We start from the raw sequence: 7706 nt of genomic DNA, 5'->3' as shown, positions 1-7706 counted from the left end.
AAATATTCTCTCGATACCCTCTTCTTGGGACAGCTAACGTGTTTCACGTTATGAAACTTTGTATTGCTGGACTTGAACTACATTTTGTATCAACTGGAACTCTTGTTTTTATCAAATGTGGAACTTGTGTTTTCTTTTGCTTCTGCGTGAAAAATAAAACAAAAATTCTTTACAAAAAACTCAACGAAACAAAAATTTACAAAATTTACAAAAAATTACAAAATTAACAAAAAATTCTTTACAAAAACTGGCTGACAACTGCTAGCAGCATTTGCGCAGAGTGCAAATGAATGGCAAACACAGATGCGATGACATGTCTATTCAACAGTTTCTTAACAGCAGTAAACAAGCCAAAACCCATCCCATCCTTAACCTCAATAAGGTCTAATAATGAACCAAATACTTTTCTTGCTTTTGTGTCACAGAATTGCACAACGACTATCAACATCTGATTCGTTGAGACGTCAGTACTCTCATCAACGTTTATAGAGAATTTTTAATTTCTGCAAACGTTTACAACTTCAATTCGATCAAAATGAGCAATACCAAATTGCATAACAAAAGCGGCCTTAATGCGCTTCAATGTAGTTTCTTTAGCAATTGCGTTATCTGGGAACATCTGTTTACAGCATCAAATCAAATGGTCGGCTTGTAAAAACTTTGTATTCTGTTCTACCATAAAAGCCGTCAATAAGATCTTTGCAACTTTTTCTGGAAGGCCGGATTTGTTTAGTTTAGTGAAAAACATGTCGATGTTTAAAATTTTTGCTTCTTTGAATTCAAAATTTTTCAAATGCTTCTGTGTGGCTTTAAATGCCAATAAATAAGTTTTTTTGCATTAGTTAATGCCCAGGAATAGGCGGTACAAATTGTAGTATAGCGGTTACCAGAGTCCGGTATTATCCAAGCGTTTAGTTCACTGTCTGTTAGCTATTCTTCACAGAACGCCTGTTGGTGCCAGGTTTTTGATTTTTTACGCCGCGGGGTGCTTGGTGCTGTGCCAGTAGTTTTTCCGATGTCGTCGTCGCTCACATTTTACTTATACTAAATAACTTATCAAAATTTAATAAAAATATTTTTAGTATGAAAAAAATCGAAAATAAAAATTTATTTAACAATATATTTAGGTAATTTTAGATTTCAAACCAAACATTAACAAATCGAATAAAAACCAAACAACAAGTAAAACCAAAAAAACAAAATCGAATTATAACTAATAAATTGTTTAGCAATTACAGTTTTATGAAGTTCAAAATTCGAATTTTTGAATTAAAATTTGAATATCAAACTTCAAATATAACTGTTGATAAAAGATGATTGGGCAAACCGACAATCAAATAAAAATCCTAATTTTATCAACAAAAACCCTCAAAAGTATACCTAGATTTAGCAATAATTTGCACCAAAAAACAACAACATAGAAACCTAGACAGGAGTAAAAAAACCAAGATCTATTGAAAAAAACCGAGATGTGGTAACACTGTATAGAATGAGTCCTAAAAATAATTCAATAAATGTGACCAAAAAGAAGTTATTTCGGATTAAAGTTTAAAAATGCGAAGTTGAGAAATATTAAAAGAATAAACACTAATTTAAACAATTACTATAAAATCTAAAAGTTAAAAATAACAAAACCACAATAGTTTTAAATTTGGCTTGATAAGAAAGACGATTTCTTCTTGATGTATTTTTTCCATTGGTAAAAATTAGGGACCATCCTGGTTGTTAAGGCCGTTGCTAAGAAACTAGAAAAATAATGCAAGTTAGACTAATTTAGATGTCTAAATTTTATCATTTTTTCCAAATCAGCTATGTCAAATTGACACTTTAGGTTGAAGGTAACTAGCAATGTAAACTAAAGCTATAGATTTGTTCATATTTAGAAAGTGTTGATATTGAAAAAATTAAAAACTTCCAAACGCATAGTTCCAAAACGGATTTTGTCGTTTAATAGATATTGAAAGATTAAAACTGTATTTAAATGTAAAAGTGTCGCAAGAATCTTTTTTTTAAGTAATAAAGCTTCTTATTTTGCACTGCCGTTGTCGATCAGTAAGTTCGCTTAATACGCAGAAATTGAATTTGTCAATGTTTAAGAAGAAGCATTTTTATCTTAACTTGTGTATTGGAAATACCGGAAGCTAACAATTGTTTCTAGTTCGTTTATAAAGTGCTCTCAAGCAACAAAATGTTTCAAAGTACGAATCTTGTTTGAAGAATACAATTTATCATCAATATTTTAAATTTTCATAAAAAATAAACTTCGCTTGTAGATCGAAATCCCCCCCCTCCCCAAAAAAAAATCTGTCACGAGGGTCCCCAAATTCATAAAAAAGAAAAAAAAAGGGGTGGGGTAGCTTGGCCATGGTTTTGCAGATAGTATTAGGCTAGATTTCAAGCAAAAACAAAAAAAAGAGGATGGAGAAGCGGGTTTTTCCTTAACATAAACATTTAGTTTTTTTTTAGTCTAAAAGCTAATGTTTAGAACGACTATGTATATTTATATGTATATTATGATACTGTATATTTTAAATGAAATGGCTTATTGCATGTTTTTTGAAACTAAATTTTTGGTTCATCGCAATGCAAAAATGAGTTATTCGTTTTCTAATATAAAAACTGCACAGTAAAAAAAATGGTCATATGTGGTGTAATTTGCTACCTTAGTTGTATAATTTTCTGCCTTAAAATGTAGGATTTGTATTATATTGTAAAGGTTATTTTTACCTCTTTTTTTTAAAGTTTAATATCTTTTAAGGTAAAAAATAGTTTAGACAATCAGATCATGCGTGTGCTGATATCATCCAGCATATTGCAAAAAAAACCCATAAAAATCTTGTATACATTACATAAAACGAAGTATTTTATGAAGGTGAGAAAAAATTGGCTCAGTCAATCTGCTTGCAAGAACATTCCAAAGACAATATTGTTTTAATATTCCTTTTACAAGTGCTTCACATAGTCTTGGTTTTCACAATATTTTTTATTTATGTATATGTCTCTCTTATTTGTATTCGTGCTTTTAACACGCTTGGTAAAAAGGCAGACTTGGCTAGCTGTTAATAGGCTTACGGAATACGCCTAATTCCGTGTAATTCAACTATTACTAAATTATAATTTTTTTCGTAAAAATAATTGCTTACCTTATAATTAGACATCAAAGATAATATCTTATTGGAAAATAAAAAAAGTGGCAATAATAAAATACTGTTGATTTCATCTTCTGAGGTTGAGCAGACGAAAAATGTGGCATACTCTTTTGCTCATAGCATGGATTCTAATGCCATCATTGCTGCTATTTAGTTGTTCATCGCGTTGGTGTAACAAGGTCATAACTGACATTTTTTCCAAAATGATTATGACTTTATTGGACTATTTGTATCATGACAAACAAAATAAACTAAAATTTACTGCTATCTAGCGTAAAATAAGCAAACTACCAATGTACCAAAGCTCTATCTTCAGGTTTAGTTGACTAATATTTAGTTTGACAAGGTTACAACTAACAGGTTCGGGTAAAACCTAACGGCAGACTATTTCAAATTTTTTTTAGTTAAATATATTATGGTAGAGAACTTCATGCTCATCAAAAATCATATAAAAACGCTCGGTCTCAATATCAACGTATAGTGTTGGTATTGATGTAAAAAAAAATATATTGCAAAAGCGCTAATATTCGCTATTTTTTATAAATCTTTTATCTTTAACCAGGGGTGGGCTGGAGCCAGCTCGGTCCGGTTCGCCCGAGCCGGTTGTAAAAATTTTTGAAACTCGGCGAGCCGCTTGTTAAATTAACCCTAAAACCAAAAACAAGCCATTTTAATAGTATGTTTATGCAAAATAGCATAATTGCTATTAGCAGTTCAGAAGCTGAGAGAGGTTTTAGCCTTATGAATTTAATTGCATCAAAATTAAGAACAAGCCTTATTGTGGAACATATATCCAATCTAACGACAATAAATTTATTGGGGAAACCAATAGCAAATTTCGATGCTATTCCTTTTTTTTACATCTTGGATGAACCAGAATCACAGGTTAGCAACTGAAACAAGGGTAAGAAGAGGGCACAATAATGATGTTTCTGCAAATGAACAAGGCATATGGACTCTACATTAATCAATTAATTAATTGGGCATATACATAGCGTAGTATGTTAAGTTTGAAATTTATCAGTTTTATTGTGCAATAAATATTTTGTTTAGTTATTTTGTGCAATAAATGTTTTATTTTGTTATATATATTTTATACTGTACAAAAATTAATGAAGACAATGTACGCATTTATCATTTTTTTCTTGAAATAATAGCGAGCCGGTTGTTCAAAATTTGGCAGCCCATCCCTGTCCTTAACTGTTAGTTAATGTAAGGATGTTTAACTGTGTCTAACCCCAACGGTCAGTTATGTATGTTTATTACCCATCGCTTGTCTCTAACGGTCAGTTAAAAAATTTATAATTTTGAATATAGTTAATGAACATAACTTGATGAACATGATGTAGTAAATTAAAGTTATATTCATCAAGTTATATACATTAGTAGTATTAAATAAATTGAACAATTTGTAATAAAATGTTTATTAGCAATGTTAAAAAGCAGGCTGTATTATAAATAAAAAAGTTTTTTAAAATGATTTAAAAAGACTTTTAAAAGTACTGTAAATTAAGAAAATAATGTTGGAAATGAAAAATTTTTTATGAAAGAAAGCAAAGTGTGATTAACAGCATATAATACAACAATCAAAAAACAATACATTATGGACTGAATCAATGGTGGAGCATTATGGTGGAGCATTATGGACTGAATCAATGGTGGACAATACTTTTAAGTATTTTTCTAGTGCCTTTTGCAAAATATTGGATGTTGTGGCAGAGAAAAAGCGACATTAGCAACTTAGTTTCTTGGTCTGACTGCTACGTCCTTCAAAATCGAAACAGTATAATATCAAATAGTAGGTTACACTTTTAAAGGAAGATTCCTAGCATTAACTTAAACATTACAAAATACTTACTTCCTAATCATTTACGTGTCTCAAAAGTGGATTATGCGCATGATTAAATGGAAAAACTCACTTGGATAGCTGATTTTTATAGACCACTTGGATTGATAAGGCCCATCAAACATGTTAACGGAAAAAGTCCTTATCATTATTAATGCGTTATTTAAAAAAATCCACAAGGTTTTAAGGACTATTGTTTAACAAAAAAGCAAAGTATAAGTTCCTTTTTTTAACATTGCTGTGCTAAAACTATATATGATTGAAATGAACCTATGACTTGTGCTAATGTCAAGTTTAATAGCCCATCAACTTCTAGAGTTTTGATTGTTAACCTAAAGGTTTAAACTTAAACAATTTATGGCTGTATTTTCTTTTGTGCTTCTCCAGGACCGATATTACATTTTTTTTTTTTAAATCCATTTATTTAATCATAAAATATGCAAGTTTACAATAATATTTTATAATCTCACATAAGTAAGGTTAGGTGTCACTCATATAGTTAAAAACTAAAAAAATAAATAAATGAATACAAAAAAAGATAAAAAAAAAACTATAAAAATAAAACATTTTTTGTAAAAATAAAACAAAGAATTTAAAATAAATAAAGAGGAAAAAAAATAAATAAATAAAACGAAAAAAGAAAGAAAGGAAAAAAAGCACTGATAAATAAAGATAATATTATTAATTGCAATAATAATATAATCAAAATAATAATAATAATAATGTGATTAAAAAAAGCATCACATATAATAACTATATCATGATAACTTTACTAAAAACTATAACTAATGATAAAAACAATGGTAAAAATAATTATAGTAATGATTATAACTATGACAGAAATTATTAAAACAAACATAACAATTGCAAAAATTAGGACAATAACCATAACATGATAAATAATATTTATAAGATTTATAAAACAAAGGTAAGTTAATGATAATAGTAATATTAGTAGAGTTAAAAAAGACAGTATAAAACAAAAGTAATAATAGTTTTATAAACTATTACAGTAATATAAAAAAAGCAATAGTAATAAAAGATAAAATTAATATTCATTAAATATATACTCAAATATAAATTTCTTAATTTGGTTTCGATTGAGACGTAAAATGTTGGTAAATAAAAGAGTATTTAGTTAAAATCTTTTTTTTTTAAAAAAACTTAAAATTTCCGTTGGTATGGTAAGTGATTTATTTAATTATTTTTTTCTTATATTGTGCAGTAGATCAACACTTTTCATATCATCAAAAAAATATTAGTGCTTTACAAATTTGGGTATGGTTGGGTTTTGGCTATTTGTAGTAAATCTTTTTTTACTGCAGTATGGAATAGGCGTAAGTCGCAGGGTAAAGCATAAGTGGCGATGACGTTTGTCTGACGGGATAAACTAGTTATAAGTGCTGATCCTCATCGAAACGCCAGTAATAATAGACGCGACTCTGAGGAGATGTTTATTACTTAATCACTACACAAATTATGTTTACACATTGGCATTAATATTTTTTTTCCATTCTGAGGCCTTTCATTGTTGTATGCATACTTTTTATTTTTTAATGTATTTTTTGTTTTATTTATTTTTGGTTTGGTGATATATTTTTTGTTTATCTTAGTTCATATTAGTATTTATATAAAAATTTATTTTTTATAATTATTGCTAGAACTGTTTAGGTGCATTGTCTGCCTTATTTTAAATATTCCTCTATTAATCTTTATTTTTGTCTTGACAACTGTCAAAATATGCTTTGTTTGAAAAATAATTCTCCTTTATTCTAATGTACTTCATTTCTTCCCTCAGGCGTTCCCTGCTCGTGTGTGACCATTCGGCGAATTTTATATATGTCAGAATTATATATATGACAAAGTTTATAAATAATATTAGTAGAGTTAAAAAAGACAGTATAAAACAAAAGTAATAATAGTTTTATAAACTATTACAGTAATATAAAAAAAGCAATAGTAATAAAAGATAAAATTAATATTCATTAAATATATACTCAAATATAAATTTCTTAATTTGGTTTTGATTGAGACGTAAAATGTTGGTAATAAAAGAGTATTTAGTTAAAATCTTTTTTTTTTATAAATGGTATTATTTGGCTCCAGTGAGAAATACATTAACGTTTTATAGAGAGCTTGCCATATTTGATAGTGTTGAAAAATGAAGTGTGCAAGTTAAAATTTTCAGTATTTCGAGTGTTATATTTGTTTTAATAAAAATTTAATAAAAAAATTTTGAACGAATTTGGTAGTTTATTTTAAAGAAAATCAGACACAACGAGACAATTATAAAGCTTTACAAGATCTAGAAATTTTAGAATTTTTAATTCAGAAAACGTATTTTCGATATTAGATCGTAAAGGAGAAAATGTCATAACTCTTAAGGAAGTGCGTTGTAAACTGTTTAAACGATTTAGTAGAAAACTACCTTTTTGACCCCAAACAGTGCAACAATAACTTAGATGTGAGGAGAACAGGGAATAGTAAATTGATGTTAGAACATGTTGGGAACATAGTGTCGTTTTAATTACAGCATACTATTGGCACTTGAGAGTTTTTTATTTGATTGAATTAGTTGATAGTACCATGAATTATTTTATATATTTAGATAGGAAAAGTCTTTTACCATTAATTTTAATTTTCACATTATTACTATCAATCTTTTTTTTTTGAGGGTAAAAAATAATAAATTCATTTTTATTGATATTTAG

Source organism: Hydra vulgaris, chromosome 07 (assembly GCF_038396675.1).
Source record: "Hydra vulgaris chromosome 07, alternate assembly HydraT2T_AEP".
Classification (NCBI taxonomy): Eukaryota; Metazoa; Cnidaria; class Hydrozoa; order Anthoathecata; family Hydridae; genus Hydra; species Hydra vulgaris.
Note: the sequence above shows the minus strand (reverse complement) of the source record.